The 16,832-nt window shown below is 42.1% G+C and overlaps 1 protein-coding gene across 8 annotated transcripts in view; it reads right to left on the reverse strand.

The window, feature by feature from the left end:
* Positions 1-16,623, reverse strand: part of Apc (APC regulator of WNT signaling pathway) — a 92,363-nt gene extending 75,740 nt beyond the window's left edge. For all 8 annotated transcript variants that reach the window (XM_050134961.1, XM_050134958.1, XM_050134955.1 and 5 more), the window contains exon 1: positions 16,262-16,623. The gene's annotated coding sequence lies outside the window, so the exon portion shown is untranslated. The remainder of the gene's footprint in view (positions 1-16,261) is intronic.
* Positions 16,624-16,832: the final 209 nt, after the last annotated feature.

The raw sequence follows: 16,832 nt of genomic DNA on the forward strand, positions 1-16,832 counted from the left end.
AGATCTCTCTGAGTTTGAGGCCAGTATGGTCTACAGAGTGAGTTCCAGGACAGTCAGAGATACACAGAGAAACCCTGTCTTGAAAAAAGGAAAGGGGAAAGGGGAAAGGAAAGGAAAACAGTCATCCACAGGCTCTTTACCTCTACTTCAGTCTGAAATGGTGATCCTGCCTTCCAGAATCTCAGAATGAGACTGTGTCTAAGAGCTGTCTCTTCCTGTCTTATAGTCCTCTCTAGAGCTGGGATTAAAGGTGTGCACCATTACCTGGTCTGTAAGGTTGACCAGTAGGGTTGTTTTATTCTCTAATCTTCAGGTAAGCTTTATTCATTAAAATATAAATGAAATCTCACTACAGAGGAAGAAGAAAAGAAAGAAGCAATAACACAGGTGGGTGAGAAGGGATGGAAAGGTTGAGGGGAACAAACATGTTCAAAATATATTGTATAAAATTCTCAAGAATTAATATAATTATTTAACAATAAAAAGTTATTGGAGGAAAAACTACTTATATAATCTTCCAGACATTACACACATTTGTAATGGTATCTGAAGCATATCTTTTCCTGGAGAGACATAAATAAATGACTCTTTTATCCAGATTCAGACCAAAGATTCCACCCAAGCTCAGCTAGGTTGTACCAGTGAGTTTACTGGGCTGCTTACAAGAGAATGAGCAAGAAGTAACTAGGCAGTTGGACCAATGAAAGTACCAGTCCTAGCTGTGGGGGAACAAGCTAGGTCTGGTGGGCATTACAGAAATGGTGACATGAATTTCCAACACAGAGCTGTGACCCTACAAAGCTTGTCCCTGACTAGAGTTAAACACTGACCAACCATGTATATGTTAGGAACAAGCAAACAAAAAAGGGCCACTAGCATATAAATAGCCAGCCTCTTTCCCACTCTGCTCTGACTTGGTGAATTCTTACTGCCAACAACTAGAAGTCAACCTTCCAACTCGTGCACACTCCAGCACGCCCCAGACAGTATGCAGCTGGCAATAGTGGGTGGAGACTGGAACCTCATCATCACCACACTGCCTACTCCTGTTTTTTTTTCCTTTTGTTCCAGTTCTTTTCTCATCAAAATTGCCCCCACCCCCAGCCTATCAAGTGCTGCGATTCCAGGCATGAGTTCTGTCCCATGGCCGTGAGTGTGGGCTGCCCTCCCTCTTAAGTTCCCTTGCCCCATAAATGGTCCACACCTGAGAAAAACTACAACTACTCTTCATCTGGCTAGTCTTTTCTCCCAAATCAGCCTCTCCTTTCCTATTGGCTCAATCTCACACACACCCTAGTATTACTAATCTTTACAAATCCCTCCTTGATCTTAAACTTCTTTCAAAGAATACCAAACTATGTTACACTAAATCTCAAATTGGCGTTTCTATCTTAACCTTATCCCCTGAATACTCAATATGATATTTCACTCAGCTGCATGAAACATGAACGAAATAAACACGTGATTCAGTCTTTCCTGTCATCACACCCTCTTACAACTGGATATTTCAAGTTCTTCTCTAAAAATTACTTTGGGTGTGCATATGTGTGTGCACATGTGTTTGAAGGCCACAGTTAATGTTCAATACCTTCTTCAACTCCTCACCTTATTTTTTGAGACAGGGTCTCTCACTGAACCTGGAGCTCGCCAAGGATGCTCTGCATCTCCTCACAGCGTGAGGATTACAGGTGCACACTGCCAAGTCTGGCTTTCTACACTGCTGCCGGAGAATCTCAGCTCAGATCCTGATGTTTGTGTGGTCAGTACTATACTGACACTCACCCCTCCCCAGCCCATCAAAAGTTTCTTTGGATAATAATAATTTTCTCCCAATTCCATTTTATAGTGTGGCAGCCTTATTCTTCCACACTAATCTAGCAGCATAATTATCACAGCATTTTAAATTTATAGAGAATATAGTTAAAATTCACATCTTTATAATGGCTAATCTTATGTGTCAACTTGACTGAGCTAGAGGATACCCAAATATCTGGTATTATTTTTGAGTGTACCGATGGGATTTTCCTAGAAGAGACTGGTATCTCGATCAATAGACAGTAAAGATCTATAATATATGATATCTATACATAATAGCTCCTGCTCTGGTCTCTCTTGACTGCTTACTCTGGAACCAGTCATAGTGTCCTGAGGATACTTCAGTAACCCTGCAGAGAAGCCAACATTAAGGGCCCAGACCAACACCAACCTGCCAATCAGGTAAGTGAGCAAGTGAACTCGGAAGTGAATTTCCTAGCTCCAGCCACATTGACAAAAACTGCTTATGTGGGTAAGCAATTAGCAATTACACTGGTAATTAATTCCCAATGCAAATTCCTTATAATGGCCGCCTATATAGCTAGCAACTGAGCTGCCCCAGCCAGATCTTTCTGTTACCTCTATGGGGCCACTTTTAAACTCCAAGCCAGTCAGATTTCCAAGAGAAATGCTATGTGAGCAGAGACTGTCTTCAATCATCTGTTTCATGGTGTTTGTTGTAGTGCAAAAAAGTTATCAATGAAAATCTGAAGTACATCAATTCCTGAATGCTAATGTTCTAATAATATAATTTCTGCCTTCCAAAAGAATACTCATAGTCTGTGGGATAACTTGAAAAGGTAGACAGAACTGATTTCCTCTGCTTCTGTGGATAGTTAGGAAGCAAGTAGAGATTTACTTTTATTTTATAGGCACATACTTGCAGTTTTCAAATGTGTATTGCATGCATGCAATATCTATTCAAATACAAAAAAAAAAAAGCCTGAAGTCTGTCTCTTGACAAAGATGAATTCTTTTATGTTTAGAATGGGAATAGCGCTAACTGGGGGAGATGGCATAATTGGTAGAGTGCTTATCTTACCCCAGAACCCACATCTAAAAAGCTGGGTATGGTGATGTGCTTGTAATCCCAGCTGGTGGAGAGACAGGTCAAGTGGGTCCCTGAAACCCACTGTCCTGCCAAGCTAGCCTATTTGGCAAGCTTCAAGTCACTGATGGCATCTGAGAAATGGCAACTGAGGCTATCATCATCTCCACACGCACATATGTGCACCACCACATAGTAACATGTGTACATACTCAGTGGGAGGAGCTTCAAGTTACTTTAGTTAGCTTTTAATCTGAAATCATATTCATTACCCCCCCTCCTTCCTAGTGCTAGGGGTTGAACACAGGGCCTTGTACCTGCTAGACAAGTTTCCATCATTGTGTATCTTGGTGGGTTGGTGTGTGTGTGTGGCGGGGGGTAACTATTATAAGGTTTAAGGTCAATAAGCAAGTGTTACAATTCTGGAAACATCCAAGGGTAATATAACAAGAAATGATCTATGTTGGCTAATCTAAGTGTGATCTGAGTTTTAAATGTCTGTGTCTAGCTCTTTTATAGAAAAGTTACCTGAAAGAGGGGTTCCATATATTACGTCAGGAAATACATTTAAGAAGCATAAAATATGGTATGCTTTTATATTGTAGCTTTGCAAGTAAATCAATCAGGCAGAAGTCAATACTTTGTCCTAACCTAATTAAAACTACTGTTGTGTTTGAATAAGAATGTCCCATAGCTCATGTATTTGAATGCTTAGAAAGTGGCACTACTTGAGAAGGATTAGGAGGTGTGACCTTGCTGGAGTAGGTGTGACATTGTTGGAGGAAGTGTATCACTGGGGGTGAGCTTTGAGGTTTCAAAAGCCTGAGTCAGGTCCAGTGTCTCTCTCTTCCTGCTGCCTGCAGATCCAGATCCAGAACTCTTAGCTACCTCTTCAGCACCATGCTTTTTGCTGCCAAGTTCCCTGCATGACCCTCTGAAAACCGCCCCAATTAAATGCTTTCTTTTATAAGAGTTGCTGTGGCCATGGTGTCTCTTCACAGCAATAGAATACTAAGACAGCTGCCAAATTTGAGTCCAGGTTTCCATTCTCTAAGAACCAAAGGCAAGTAATTCTCATGTAAATAAAGAATATATTTATCATCAAAATATTCTTATACCAATGGTGAGTGCTTAATTTCAATAAAAATGACAAACAGTGAGTATACATCTACTAGGAAAGAATTAAATTGCATAAAATACTCAAAGTAATAAACTGGAAGCCTCTGCTACAATAATCATAGGGCCTTTAACAGCCAGTATAAGACAAATAAAACATTTTAATTTGCAACTCAGTAAAATCCCAGCACTAGGGAGACAGAGGCAGGTTTGAGGCCTCTGGTGAGTTTGAGGCCAGTCTGGTTTACTAGAGAGTTCTAGGACAGCCAGAGCTGTAACACAGAAAAACCCTGTCTGAAACAAACAAACAAACAAAGTGATGCTGAACACCTGTTACAGAAGGTGGAAAGCTATTCTTTCACGTTCAGTCCTCAACATACTTACAATATTTAGTCAACAAGTTATTGACTACAGTAACTTTCTGTCAGAGATCTATCTAATTCTATCCTAAATCAGGGGCTCTGATCCCTCTTCTGACCACCTCAGGCTCCTGAAAACTTACATACACTTCAGACACATACCCAAAAAATTAAATGAACAAAGTATTTAAGTAATAACAATTTTAAGAGTTTTGTCCACTATAACACTTTCCAATCCTTAAATTTGCTTCAATGGATATATATANTTGTTGTTTTTCAAGACAGGGTTTCTCTATGTAGTTTTGGAGACTGTCCCGGAACTCCCTCTGCAAACCTGACTGTCCTTGAACTGGCCTGTCCCTGACTCCAGAGTGCTGGAAATAAAGGCATGTGCCACTACCGCCTAGCTAGATAATATATTCTTAATTGCTGTCAATATGTACATTAATGTTACAGAAAACACAGGAGAAATGTGTTTGAAGTAAGAAACTATTGAAAGACAACCAGAATACTATAAAATACATCAGATTTTTTCTGAACTTAAACTAGAGCAGACAGAGAATTTAAAAGGATGAAGTGGGTAGACTGTCACTGGTTAATTAAATAAGGTTAAAACCACACTCCAGTGTTTACAAAAGAATGTAACAGGAAAAGTGAGCATTATCCTTGTCAGTCAAGCATGACAAGATTTTGAAAATAAGATAACAGGATCCCTAATTAAATACCTTAAATGCTATGATAGAGTAATAGTATCATCTGTTCCTTTTCTGAGGTACTTAATCTAACATAACTGCTGCTTTACTGTTTAAGTAAAAATCTTTAGAAAATATACAAGTTGAACAATCTGAAAACCACAAATCCAACTTTCCATAAATCCAGTACTTTTTTAAGTGCCAACATGACTTGGGAAATTAATACTTGGTCTCATGTAACAGGTCACAGTCAAAATACAAACTGATGTACTAATGTACAAAATACATAGCTCAGTGTATGTACACTCATAACACGGTATTAGGCCTGGGGTTTGGTCCCAGCACAACCAGAAGAATGTATGTGTATGTACATATATACACACACCTTGAGGTATATGAGAAATATAAACTGATTCATGTTTGGACTTGAGTCCCATCCTCAAATTATGCACATACAAGTATTGCAAAGTCCAAGAAAGACAAAAATCCAAAATGCTTCTAGTCTCAAGCATTCTGGATAAGGAATACTCAACCTGTGTGGCAGGCCAGGCCAAGGAACAGCCTGGAAAGTAACAGCTGCCAAGACTGAAGGGTGAGACTGACTCACACCTGAATTCAGTCAGGTAGCAAACTTTAAGAAATTAAACACACTCACTAATTCATGAGGTCTAAAATTAACTGCGCTGGCAACGAAGACGTAAGTAACCAAGGTGCATTACCCTTTGAACGGATATTAAAAGACACTGAGAATCATCATCTTGCTGTGCCTAGCAAGTGGGATAGGGCAGAGAGGCACGTCAGGAACAATAACAAAGGCACTGACTTCACACAGTGTAAATAGGTGGGTAAGATGGCCAAGCACAGAGCAATTCCAAGTTATCACCCAGTGTTCTGAATGCAAGTGAACAAATCGGAAACAAACAGGAAGCAAAGGCACCATAATCAACACGGATCTTCAAGTTAGTATACCCATTTGGCAGATAAGAAAAAGAATAAGGCAAAATTCAGAAATTCTAAGCTTCCTTCCAAGAGGGCTGTTTCTGTATTTTTTTTTTTTTGATGCATCAATTTAATGGCAGAAATGGATGGCATCTCATGCTAAAGGCTATGAAGAATATCAAGTCAAATAACTATAAAATATGAATGTTATTCTAAATTCCCAGCATAACTTTTTAAACAAGGAAGACTGCCAACCAATGTGAAGTTGACAATTTCTTTTTTCTTTTTGGTTGGTTTTTCGAGACAGGGTTTCTCTGTGTAACAGCCCCAGTTGTCCTGGAACTAGCTCTGAAGATCAGGCTGGCTTCAAACTCACAGAGATCCACCTGCCAATCCCTCCGGAATGCTGGGATTAAAGCCATGTGCCCACTGCCCAGCAAGCCTAGAATTTCTAAACTGAAAGTTTGACTTCCATTTTTAATTAAATAAATCCAAATACAAATTATGCATTTTTATAGATGTGTTAAGATTTAAAACTCTTATTTTATCCCTGAAAAAGAAATTCACAACCCCCAGGGATGCCAAGATGCCTCCGTGGGTAAAGGGGCTTACATCCACCTGAGTTTGATCCCAGGGACACGCATGGTGGGAGGAGAGGACTGATGCCCCCAAGCAATTCTTGGACCTCCATATGCTTGTGCAGTGATATTTTGTTTGTGTTTTTAACAAATAAAGCTTGCCTGAAGATCAGAGTGCAGAGCTAAGCCACCAGAGGCCAGGGAGTGGTGGCACACACCTTTAGTTCCAGGACTTGGAAGACACAGAGAACCTCTGTTAGTTCAAGGCCACCCTGGGCTACACAAGATTGAATCCCTCTAAAAGAGAAACAGAGCTCACACAAAGGTGATCCCAACCCTTTAATCCCAGTACTAGGGAGGTGGAGACAGGAGTGCTAAGGCTGGGCAGAGAGAGGAATACAAGGTGGGAAGAGCTGGGAGCTCAGTGCAGGCTGAGGTTTGGTGAAGACAGATGCAGTCTGAGGACAGGATTGCACCTTCAGACTGAGCATTGGTACTGGTAAAAGAACTCTAGTGACTGGCAGCTCTGCTTCTCTGATCTTCAGGCAAGCTTCATTTGTTAAAACACAAAGTATCACTACATGCATGCTATGACCAAGACGTACACTCACACTCCAAGATAAATACATGTAATTTAAAAAAATCACAACATCTACATGACTTAAGAATTCTCACATTAATTACTGAAAATAAACTCAACTTCTAGCACAACCATTATAGGACAATTTGTTTGCAGACCTTGTCAACTCAATTCATGTCCTTTGCAAACTTGTAGAATCCTACTTTACAATGTAAGATTACATCCTGCCAGGTCAAAAGGACCATGCCTGCTCCAGCGACACACAATCAGATGTAATATCCCGCCTCCCTTCCCACAGGTAACAGGAACTAGCCTGGCAAATAATACATTTTAGAGCAGGGAGGAGGTGGCTCAGGCCTCTAATTCCAGAGGCAGGTGGGTCTCTATGAGCTACAGGCAGCCAGGGCTATGCAGACACTGTCTTAAAAAAAAAAAAAAGTGGTATTACGAAACAACTTCACGTTAATTTTTACGTTTCTCGGGTCTCTCATTTATGCTACAAAGAGACATTAACACAAATGAGTAGCACACTAACACAGGAATGTTTAGTCTTCTTTGGACAAGTTGTCAAATGTCTGGACTTCTACTTGTAGAAATGGTGTATCAGGCATTTCAGACCAACTATCTCTGAAAATAATTTTAAAAGTGAGATATTAAATAATCTTTTTTGGGGGGATTCAAAACAGGGTTTCTCAGTAGCTTTGGAGCCTGTCTTGTATACAAGGCTGGCCTCGAACTCAACGGAGATCTGCCTGCTTCTGCCTCCTGAGTGCTGAGAATAAACATTTAATGCTGCCTGCACTTCAAAGATGGGGAACCAAACAGAGTCCCAGACGAGGTGCCAACTATAGTAAAAACCTCTTTGCCTTCGCCTGAGGTTTTCATGGGCCCTTCATTTGAAGAATAAGACAAGAGACCATATTGTGTTTTTCATTCCAACAAATACCTGAGTAATTAACACAAACAGATACAAGATAACCTAGCGGTCCCACCACTTTATGACTCTAGAGAGCAGCACAGATAGTGCATGGACAGTAAAGGAAGCAGCTCATCTTATGACCCAAAAAGCAAAGTGGCATCAACACCAACATCTCACAGCTGACCTCCTAACAGTACCTTGGGACCACGCCTTTGCCACACATGGACCTTTGCAGGACACTCCCCTCATTCAAATCATGATGTGGGAGTGATTTCTTATTAATAAAGAAACTGCCTAGGCCCCTTGATAGGCCAACCCTTAGGTGGGTGGAGTAAACAGAACAGAATGATGGGAGAAAGAAGCTGAGTCAAGGAGTCGCCATGATTCTCCTACCGGACACAGACGCAGGTTAAGATCTTCCCTGGTAAGACACCTTGTGGTGTTACAGGGATATTAGAAATGGGTTAGATCGATATGTAAGAGCTAGCCAATAAGAGGCTAGAAAAAAAAGGGCCAGGCAGTGTTTAAAAGAATACAGTTGGGGCTGAAGAGATGGCTCAGAGGTTAAGAGCACTGGCTGCTCTTCCAGAGGTCCTGAGTTCAATTCCCAGCAACCACATGGTGGCTCACAACCATTTGTACTGACATCTGGCGCCCTCCTCTGGCATGCAGGCAGAGGCAGAATGTTGTATACATAATAAATAAATAAATCTTTAAAAAAAAAAAAGAATACAGTTTCTGTGTAATTATTTCGGGGCATAAGCTAGCCATGCGGGCAGCAGGGTGCCGGGGACGCAGCCCTGCCGCTCTTATCACTACAAAATCATAACAGAAATATGAACTCTGGTGCCACACATAAAGTTAACAATGTGAAATTGATGAAGGTGATTTTATAAGTCCCAGACTCTTGATGACACCAAATAAAAACCTTCATAAAAATGTTAGCATTATCTTATACAACAAATTATTTCTCCAACAGATTCACAGAAATTTACAAATATTGGAGTTAGATTATAATTTTCTAATTATATTTTACTTAAGAAGTTAGCAGTTAAACTTACGTGTGTGTAACTGCAAAGGATAAAAAAAATAGAGATTTGAAAAAATATTGAGGCTGTAAAATAACCTAAATTAAGCACTTACTTGATGAGTAACCAAATAATAGATATAGGTGAATAAAATAGGAACTTTAAGGATGAAGCCTTAAGACAACATAGGAGGGATCAGGGCACACGAGAGGCAGGAAGATCTGCACATATTACTGCAGAACCCTGCTAAGGGCCAAAGCGAATACTGAGGTAAAGGTGGTACTTGAAGGCCTCTGGCTGACCAATGTGTGGCACTGATAAGAATGGATCCATACATTCATGAAGCCCAAAGCCGAATCACTGATGATAGAGCAGGAGACAATGTTAAAAAGTTTTCCTTCCTTCAAAGGAATATGACAAAATGATTTTAAAATTTTAGAGTCACCGTGTCAGCCAGCTGTGGTGCTGCACACGTTTAATTCGAGCACTCAGAAGGCAGAGGCAGAGGCAGGTGGATTTCTGTGAGTTCGAGGTCAGGCTGGTCTAGAGAGTGAATTCCAGGACAGGCTCCAAAGCTACAGAGAAACCCTGTCTTTGAAAACATTTAAATAATAATAATAACAATAAAGAGAATGAGCCGACATAAAGCAACAATCAATCTAGAACATATTCTAACAAGTAACTGCTAACCTAGCATTCTGTAGTAAAAACATCCTTCAAGAATGGAAAAGTAAAACCTTTTCAGGGAGACAGGAGGACATTCTAAAGGATGTGTTTCAGATTCTTTAAGATAAATAAAAAGGATCCTAAATAGACGTTTATGGGAAACCTAAAACCAGTAAATACATGCATTACGCTAAACAATACTGATGGTGGAAGAAAACAGTAACAGTGACTGAGATGGCTCAGTTGGTAAAGAACTTGTCCAGCAAGACGATGGTGATGGTGAGGCTCACTGGGTGCCAGCCTAGGCTAATAGGAAGCCCTCTGGAGCTCAGGTCCCAGTGAGATCCTGTCTCAACCAAGGCAGAAGACCCCAGACAGATGCCAGGGGCCAACTTCTGACCTCCACATTCACCTGTGCACACAGATGAGGAACCAAGGACAGGGGTACAGCTCAGTGGTAGAGCTTACCTAGTCTGTATAAAGCACTGGGTTCGATCCCCAGTAAGGAGAGGAAAGAAGGGAAGAGAAAGAGAGAAAAGAGAAATTTAATTAGTAAAACCTTTAGTAAAAACCTTTCCACAAAGAAAAACACCCCCACAGCCCTGATGTTTTCTCTGCTGGATTAAAACAAACATTCAAGGAAGAAATAATTCCAACAGATTGTGCAGAGCAGAAATGAGGGTCTATTTATTTTACAAAGTTAGTGTAACAGTGATTTGAAATCCTGACAAGGACAACACAGACCATCTCACCTCAGTAGATCCTTTCGTGACTTTTACCAATACTTTGTTAACTCAAGTCCTTTCCCAACCTATCTAGAGCAATGAGCTTTATTACCTATTTATTATTTTATTTACTTCAAAGCCTAAACATGACCTGCGCACAGATGCACATTCTTTGTTGTCTATATTCTCTTCTAAAATGTAAGCTCAGAGAGAGCACAGGCTATTTGATTCTCCGTTCTTACCAGCCCGCTTACACAGCAGGGCCTCAAAAATAGTTGGGTTTTGTTTGCTTTGTTTTCTGGGGTGCTGGAAATCAAACCCAGAGCCCTGCAGATCCAGATAAGAACTTTACCTAAAACACTTGTTACATGAGTGGTATTTGTGTTTAGATTTGCTAAGAAAACATGCATATGCATGAGCTATCCTAGGAATGTTAAGTCTAAACATAAAACTCATTTATGTTGCATACAGACACCTTGTTCATTTAACTTCAGATAGTATATATATTTTTAATGTGCCCACATTTTGACTGTGACTTGTCAGATGAGGTTGTAAGTGGAATTTTCCACCTGTCATGTTGATGCTCAAAAAAATTAGTATTTTAGAGCTTTTCAGATTTCAGTTGTTCGTATCAAGGGATGTTAAATTTGCATTATTAGCAATCTAAAGATGATTTAAAGTATTTGGGAGGATGTACAGATTATATGCAAATACTATCATACTTATTTAAGAGTCTTGGTCATCCATGGAAGGTCCAAAATCAAATCTTTCTTGGATGCCAAAGAATGAATTACAAGAACATCATACACATGCTTGGTGGCATGTACAATGCACATACTTCAGGGCTCAAAAAAGCTGTTGAAGGAATACAGAGGCGGGACCTTCCGTTTCTCTGCTTTCCCCACAACCTATCTTTGTGCTAAGTATAAAATTATTCTATATACGGTCAAACCACTAACCCATTAAATAATCTAGACAGAATTTAAGAACATAAAGATAAGGGAGAATAGAGCATGAGAGAGAAAAAACAGAGTATGAAGACACAGTCTGCAAAGTTGTACCAAGACAGAAAGACTAATAAACTTTGTGGGAACAGGTGCTTAGAGAAGGCCAGGAGCAGTGATACTCAAAACCAATACAACATCGAATATAACAGTGATTGATTCATCTTACTTTGTATGTGAAATGTGGACATTAAGTCTGAAAGTGCTACAGTAATTTGCTACCCTGAGGCAGGCCTAAGAATGAAACCAGAATTAAGGGAAATGAGACAGCAGAGCAAATCAGAACAAAGGAGCCAAGTCCTTCCTTTCATGGGAGCCACTGAATGATGCCTGAGCTAATATTTAACACAAGATCTAATCACTGCTTTTTGAAAATCAGTTTGAATTTGTTGTCCTGTCATTTACAATATAAGACAATAAGTAGATCATTGTGAATTCTTCTAAAAGGCAAAACACTTGCTAATCTCAGTGTGTATGTAGTGGCGCTTTAAGGTATGACTGTTTTGTGAGACTGGTCATTTCAAACATCACAGACTACTTAGTGTATCTGACCTCTACTCTCTAATTGCTAGTGAGACTTGACAGTTACTGTGACAACCAAAAATGTTCCCTGAATTTCCAAATGCTTTACCTGAAAAGGAACCACAAATCTGTTTCATAATTGCTTATATCTGGTTCAGACAGAGGCCCCACCAGGTATGCTTAAATGCATTTAATATCATACCAACTTTAAAAGAATCCAATATTCTAATCTACCACTCAAATCTTACAAATTTTATATAAGAAACCACTTTAGAAAGTTACTTATGATTATCAAAATGTTTGGCAAAAAGCCATGTATGGTGTATGACAGTGCATTGGCAAACAGCGCTTTACGCTGCCTACTGTTAGTTTGCAATTCTCTTTGTAAAGCTTACTTCTCCATAGAACACTGCAGAAATATGTCACTGACACCAAATGCCACTTTCTCTTCAGCCTCTTCTTATACTTAAATGCCATAACTGGGCTTTCCAAGTATTATTACAATTAAGATAGATACCTGATTGATACAGACCTTTTGTGGAAGGTTTACTTGCCTAATTAAGAGATAAGAGGACATACTTATCTTTGGTGGGTATGGTACTTGGAGAAAAAAGAGAGTCATGAACAATTATGATGCGATACGCGTGTGTTCAAAAGTTAGTACGCGTAGTGGTTTGCAAGAAAATGGCCTCCAAAGGGAATGGCGCTGTTAGGAGGCATGGCCTTGCTGGAGAAGACTGTCACTGTGGGGTGGGCTTTGACATCTCTTTTGTTCAAGCTTTGTTCAGTGGGATACTCAGACCATTCCCTGTTGCCTGCAACATGTAGGACTCTCAGCTACTCCTCCAGCACCAAGTCTGCACATGGCTATGCTCCCCACCACAGACAGGACCTCTGAACTGTAAGCAAGCCACCCCAATTAAATGTTTCCTTTATAAGAGCTGCTGTTGTCATGGTGTCTCTTCACAGCAATAGAAAACCCAACTGAGGCAGCACTAGGACACTAGGACTTGTCAATTATAGAGATGATCCCTGAAACCTCGCTGTGCAGCACAACTGACTAGCCATGAAATCCTCTAATTCTGATCATCTGTTTTATGTGAGACACCAAGTAAGTATTCTGTAATTTGGAGCCTAACTAACATCTGTTTAAGATCTGACAACTCATGGGCAGTGGAGAAAGAACCAGTATGACTGTAAGGCTCAATACTGGGTGACTGAGAGAAGTGTGCTCCAAGGGAGAAACTAGAAGGAAGAAAATACAAGCATGCAAGCACACTGGAGCACAGCACAAGATGCAGGTGGATGCAGACTAAACTGACTTGGTTTGTGTCACGTGGACTGTGGCAGCACATCTGAGATAGGGATGGGTTCACAGTCAACAGCGGAAGTGGAAAGGGGAGCTCCAGAAATTAGAAATATCCACACAAAATCATTTATATCAAAAGAAAAATGTGCATGGCCACCAAGAAAACACACCAAAGAACATACAAAGCCTTGAGGATATTAGCAACCCTTTTAGGACCCATTTCACACACCCCACTCATGTTGAGCTCCAGTCCTTATTTTTAGACAGGATTCACTCCTACCTAACTACCACCCCTAGAGAAAAAGATACTGCTCCAGACCTAGCAGCATGACCTTCTGTTTTGTTCAACCACAGGAGAGCTGAGAACTCTGGGGAAAGGCTAGAAGAGAAGCCTTCTACCTTCCTCTGATAGTAAATGAAGATCATACACGAACATTGCATCTAGTCATCTTCTTATTAGGTGAGAAGCAGGTCTGTGCAAAGAACTCAAACAGGAGGACGATGTTGAGAAAAGAGAGGAAAGATGGAGTTTCAGCACTGATTGTATGACCGCTAAACAAACCACACTTCATGCCATTTCTAAGGACGTATCTGCCAATTACAAGAGGCAAATGCATTACCTCTGTTTGAGAATCCTATCTGCAGCCTAGCTGATAGCAGGAGTAAGAGAAAATGAAGCCGAGCGAGGGCAGGACATTCGTAGAAACCAGGAAGGACAGTGCAGAATGCCAAGAACAGGTCGTTCATTACTACAGAGCACTATATAATTTACAAATTGCCTACGCAAACTGAAGATGAAACAGAATAGATTTGGTGCTTAGTATTACCTGATTTTTTTAAAAAGGATTTTTAAAAACTACATTTATTTATTGTGTGTCTATGTGTGATATAGGTCACAAGACAACGTGCAAGAGTTGGTTATCTCCTTCAACCATGTGGGTCCTGGGGGTCTAACCCAGTTGTTAGGTTCCACAGCAAGCGCCTTTACCTGCCGACCCATCTTGATGGCCCTACAGCACTGTGACTTTCATGGTAACTTCGTAGTGAAATGAAAGATGAGGATGTGCCAAACACTCAGATGACATTTAACACATAGTAACTCCCTCTGTATCCACCATGCACGCTAAGTATTTCATCCTACTTTATAGATACAGACTAGTCTAAGTGGTAATATGATCACACCCACTGCTAAGCAGTTTTAACACCAGTCAAAACCAAGACTGAAGGATTTATCTGACTACATCAGAGTCCTTGGATGAAAGAATTCTGAAGGAAAATTTGTAATTCAGAATGGCCTCCTGGAGTCGTACCTGGCAGCTCAGCAGAAACACAAACATATATAGCAGAGAGAGGGAGTGACTGAAGAAGGCCTCCAGACAGTAATAATGGACAGTTCTAAATAAAGAGAGATGGTTGCTCTTGCAAAGATAGACATTTCTGTCTCTGAAATATGTGCATTAAATAGGGAGATAATATTGGGGGGGGGAATCTGGGAAATCGAGGAAGTATGCCTCAAACAGCTGAGATTTTTCTCAACCACTGGAGTTTAGAAGCCCCAGCTTCCTTCTTATTCCTTCAAATGGAAATGAAAGCGTAGGAGTGACAGCCAAGACCTAAGAACACGCAGTCTTTAGCGGGGAAGAGTGAGGGCTACCAGTCACAAACGAGGGAAGACTCAAAAAGATTTCTTCTTTTAAAGTGGACAATCCTATGGTGAAATTTTAAATTTTTCTTTTTTACAGTCCTGGAGCATGAAACATGGAGTCAAGCATTCTAGCACTGAGCTAACACCTCAGTTTTCTGAACTAGCATTCAAAGCCCCGCTGTATTGCAGCCTCGAAGGGCAAAGTCTAAGTATTTTTAATCCCACTTTGGGGCTCTTGACATATCCAAGGAACGAGACAGAGGAGACAAACACCCCGACAACTTCCTCCACCGCCACTGTGATGGGGCAGTTTGCACTTGCAAGCTTTGGCAAGGTCCCTAAATTAATCGGGACAATTTTGCGTACAGTAATCGCGATTACCCTTGAGGGGTAGCCGAGATTGGCACAAACCCCCGTTACAGCTACTATCAGGTGCTATATGCATTGTTAAACATTAGTCACAACTGAGAATACAAGACGTGTGAGCAGCAGCCCTTTCTAAAAAACAAACAAACAAACAAACAAAAAAAAAAAAAACAAAGGGCTTGCACACTGGGGATTCCAAAGCTTCAATGCGCACTGTGGGCTAATAATAACTAAACAAAATGTAAAAGAAAGTATAAACTACTTCTCCTTTCTTGTGCCATTATGTGTTATCTTACATGTCTAAGGTATTTTTTTTAAAGGAACGGAACACTCCCCAATTCTTTCAATGGATCTACAAAACCGAACGCTTCACAAAACTCGCCTCCATCTGGAGACCAAAGACTGACTATGTCGAAAGAGATTGATGATTTAGAAGCGAACAATCATTTTGCTATCGCAGGCTCCACTAGGCAGGAGTCAGACGCCTAAACCATCCCAGTCTACCGGGACTCGTTTCCTTCTCAAGGGGGACGGATCCCACCGGCCTCTGCACAACAAGCAACGCTTTCCTCGGTAACTCCACAAACTAGGCTCAGATAATCTTCCCGGAGCTCAAAAGTTTTCAAGGGAAGAAAGCTGGCTGGGCTCAAATGAAACGGGCAGGACGACCCACGCACCTTGAGCGAAAGGAGAATTGCTAAGCAGGGGCGAGGCTGCCTGCAAAGCCAGGAAAAGGTGCGAGGGCGGCAGGAGTCACCCTCCCACCCACGGTGACCCCTGCCCACGGTGTGGGAGGGGAAGCCGGGGAGCCTGCGAGCCCGCGGCCAGCAGAAGGCCGAAGACGGGCAGGCCAGGAACGTGCAGCCCGGAGGAGAGCGGTGGCCCCGGGCCGCCGGGCTCCGGCGCCGGTCGCCAGGGTGGGAGTCGCCGGCGTGCGCAGCCGTACTCACCTGCCAGACGCTCGTTCCGCAGCCGCAAGCACGGGCGCCGCCCGGGCGCCTCCCCTCCCGCGGGACTCGGTCCCGGCCGCCGCCGGAGCTCCGGGCCCCGAGAGTCACGGGCGGTACCGAGGCGGGCAAAGCGGCGACCGGCCCCGAGCGCGAGGAGGCGTACATAGGGGGCGCTGGGAAGGCAACTCCTCGCTCCAGCTTCCTCAGCGGCAGCCGACCGCGCTTCCCGGGAACAGCATCGCGCCAGCCTCCGTCCGCTGCTCCCGGGCCTTAGCCCGAAGCTCCCCGAAGGCGGCAGCCGGGTTTCCGGCAGCCACACTCCGCCCACTCAGGACAGGGCCTTCGCCATCTTGCTGGAGGCGGGAAGCGTGCAGTGCGCACGCGCGGTGGGCGCGGCGGGCGGGCGTTCCGCTGTTCGGGGCCGAGGGACTGGACTGCGCAGCCGCAACAGCCGATGCCCTGCCTCTGCGGTTTGGTTAGTCTCTTCTGTTCTCTGCACCAGGAATCCTGAGTCTCCAACCTGCTCACCTTTCCCAGCTAAGCTGAAACCACGAATTAGTAGACTTTTTGT

This window comes from Alexandromys fortis, unplaced genomic scaffold (genome assembly GCF_014885135.2).
Source record: "Alexandromys fortis isolate MF-2015 unplaced genomic scaffold, M_Fortis_MF-2015_v1.1 scaffold_25, whole genome shotgun sequence".
Classification (NCBI taxonomy): domain Eukaryota; kingdom Metazoa; phylum Chordata; class Mammalia; order Rodentia; family Cricetidae; genus Alexandromys; species Alexandromys fortis.